The following is a 3,101-nucleotide window of genomic DNA, read 5'->3' as shown; positions in this document are numbered from 1 at the left end:
CCCTGTCCATCACCAACTCCCGGAGTTCACTCAAACTCATGTCCATCGAGCCAGTGATGCCATCCAGCCATCTCATCTTCTGTCGTCCCCTTTTCCTCCTGCCCCCAACCCCTCCCAGCATCAGAGTCTTTTCCAATGAGTCAGCTCTTCATATGAGCTGGCCAAAGTACTGGAGTTTCAGCTTTAATATCATTCCTTCCAAAGAACACCTAGGACTGATCTCCTTTAGAATGGACTGGTTGGATCTCCTGGCAGTCCATCGGACTCTCAAGAGTCTTCTCCAACACCACAGTTCAAAACCATCAATTCTTCAGTACTCAGCTTTCTTCACAGTCCAACTCTCACATCCATACATGACTACTGGAAAAACCATAGGCTTGACTAGACGGACCTTTGTTGACAAAGTAATGTCTCTGCTTTTGAATATGCTATCTAGGTTGGTCATAACTTTCTTTCCAAGGAGTAAACGTCTCTTAATTTCATGGCTGCAATCACCATCTGCAGTGATTTTGGAGCCCAGAAAAATAGAGTCTGACACTGTTTCCACTGTTTCCCCATCTATTTGCCATGAAGTGATGGGACCAGATGCCATGATCTTAGTTTTCTGAATGTTGAGCTTTAAGCCAACTTTGTCACTCACCTCTTTCACTTTCATCAAGAGGGTTTTTAGTTCCTCTTCACTTTCTGCCATAAGGGTGGTGTCATATGCATATCTGAGGTTATTGATATTTCTCATGGCAATCTTGATATTACTTGCAACAAATATAAACTAATATTTTATCTTTGTCCATCAACATGGACTTTATGGTGAATGCCCTTTAACTGCTTTCATGTTGAGAAAGTATGTTGATGATAGCTATCCTTATTTTGTTTTACTTATCCAAACACTTCTAATTTTGCTTCATTTTTAACCCACAGCAGACTACTCTGAAAGGTAGAAAATCTTGGTTTGACTCATGGGATTTCACTGTCTTTACCTTGTGTTTCCACAGTACTCTATAAAACACTTTGGCCTCTATTTCTTATATTCTAGCTGTTTGCTCTAATGTCTGATTTTACATCATTGCCCAATTCCAGGAAAGCTGGCTTTGTTTATTTTTTTTCTTATTCACTGTTAGATAAGTCCTAGAAGCTGACTCAATACAGAGTTAATGTTGGCTCTTAAACATATTCAAAATTAGATAAATTCATTAGCCTAGCAAGATCCTGAAATATCTAACTTAAATTTAAGGCACATTCAAGTCACCACTGAGGAGCAAATAAATTTATTTAATCACTGAAGTACAGAGCACAAGCATAACCCATGTAACTCCAGGAATTTCCTTCAGCAATCATTATAAAAATCATTTTCTATGCCATTTTTTGGGGGGACTTTATCAAATATAAACCTGTGAAATGGGCATAAAGATATAGCAAACAGACGAACATTTCTTAGAGCTGCAGACCAGTCATTAGCTGCAGACTAATCATAACCTGTCATGATTAGTGAATTCATTTTATATTTTATCTCACTGGCCTCGCCAAAGCTCATGCCTCAAGTTCTGTTTTGCCTCTTAGAAGTATCTTCTAAATATTTTAATGTCTTTTACTCTTGAATAATAAACATATAATGTCGGTAATTTTTTGTGAATAATTGAAAATACTAGAAGCGTGTGAGACCAACAAGCAGGTGTGTTACTTACAGTATTCTACCGTGTTCTTTCCATCTGTTTGAGTTTTGATTCAACTTGACAAGACGTAAATATGCTTAATTCCTGTGAAGAATAAAGTTCCCCTGATGATTACTTTCAACTGGAGTAGGGAACACGATGTAAGAATGAAAGTCAGGATTTTATTTCACTTGTCCTGAAGATCTTGTCTCCCCAAGGACAAAACATATTTCTGAGGAAAAAACAAGGAGAATGCTGTTTTACTTGGTGCCATCAACTCAAAGTAAATGTATGTTGATCTTCGGTATTTGCTTATACATACCATCTTTAAATGTAATAAGAAATATAGAAACTTTACTCTAAAATATTTCATTGCCTGCCAAGAGGAAATTTACTCAGAGTCATTGCTACAGGGAGACAGTTAAGCATTTTCAAGAGTTTGTTTGATTTGACACCTGACTTTTCCTGTTTGTGAAGTGGGTAAATAATATCTCCCTAATAAAATGTTTGTGAAGACTGCATGGGAATGTAAATATAAATTGAATGTGATATTTAGATTAAAATGCCTAGAATGATTCTTCAAAAAGTGCAATTGCCTCCTAAATATTAATCTCACTAATCCATCCTTTTCATTTTTAATTGAATTCATATTTATTTTTTCCCTCTATTCCATTGGGAAACTTAAAAAATGTGAGAGACAGTATTCAAGTGTAATTTGAAAGATGCAGAAAAGAAACCCCTAGTAATGTTGAGCAGTCATGGGACTAGTAGATTAGCTAGGACTATGAGCCATCCTGGAAGTTACAATCAAGCCTTTCTTCACTTCCTGTGATAGCACAGTCAGGTGGCAAAAATAAGCTCCAGCTTTCCTTGAGATCTGCCACACTAAACCTTATCACTGCCTATGATTAAGCTAGATCATTTACACATAAGATTTTTGCCTGGAGTTGGACTTCTCAGTTCCTTTGTGAATGCAAAATTGGAAAGCAAGGGAATTTCAAGATGTCTGAGCAAGCAGAAGGAGGATATAGAAAATATCTCTCTCCACAAATGCATCAGGAATACATCTAGAGATGCAACAATCACCATAGAACACCAAATGAATACTATTAGGAAACCCTGAACACTGGAAAGGACTGTAAAGATCCCCGCATAATGGGTCTCTGAGGACAATTTCCCCACTTTGGTTTGTATATTGATTTTTTCCTTTTTTAAAAAAAATCATTTTTGCCTATTTGTTTTATTTCCTTTGCTTTATTCTTCCATTAGTTCTCTGCTTTGGTTTTTGGTTTGTTTGTTTTGTGATTTCGTTGGAATTTTTTTTTAATTGTTTGATTTTGTTTTTAGATTCATTGGTTTATCTTGTTGGTATCTTGATGACCTAGAGGGGTGGGATGGGGGAGGGAGGCTCTCGAGCGAGGGGGTAAGCGTATACATATAGTTGATTCATGG

The 3,101-nt window shown here is 36.9% G+C and overlaps 1 long non-coding RNA gene across 1 annotated transcript in view; it reads right to left on the bottom strand.

The window, feature by feature from the left end:
• Positions 1-702: 702 nt before the first annotated feature.
• Positions 703-3,101, bottom strand: part of LOC105005317 — a 63,510-nt gene continuing 61,111 nt past the window's right edge. Inside the window, exon 3 of the long non-coding RNA XR_827304.1 lies at positions 703-1,881. This is a non-coding gene — a long non-coding RNA (uncharacterized LOC105005317). The remainder of the gene's footprint in view (positions 1,882-3,101) is intronic.

This window comes from Bison bison, unplaced genomic scaffold (assembly GCF_000754665.1).
Source record: "Bison bison bison isolate TAMUID 2011002044 unplaced genomic scaffold, Bison_UMD1.0 scf7180017864489, whole genome shotgun sequence".
In the NCBI taxonomy this organism is placed as follows: Eukaryota; Metazoa; Chordata; class Mammalia; order Artiodactyla; family Bovidae; genus Bison; species Bison bison.
Note: the sequence above shows the minus strand (reverse complement) of the source record. Positions and strands in the feature narration are given on the sequence as shown.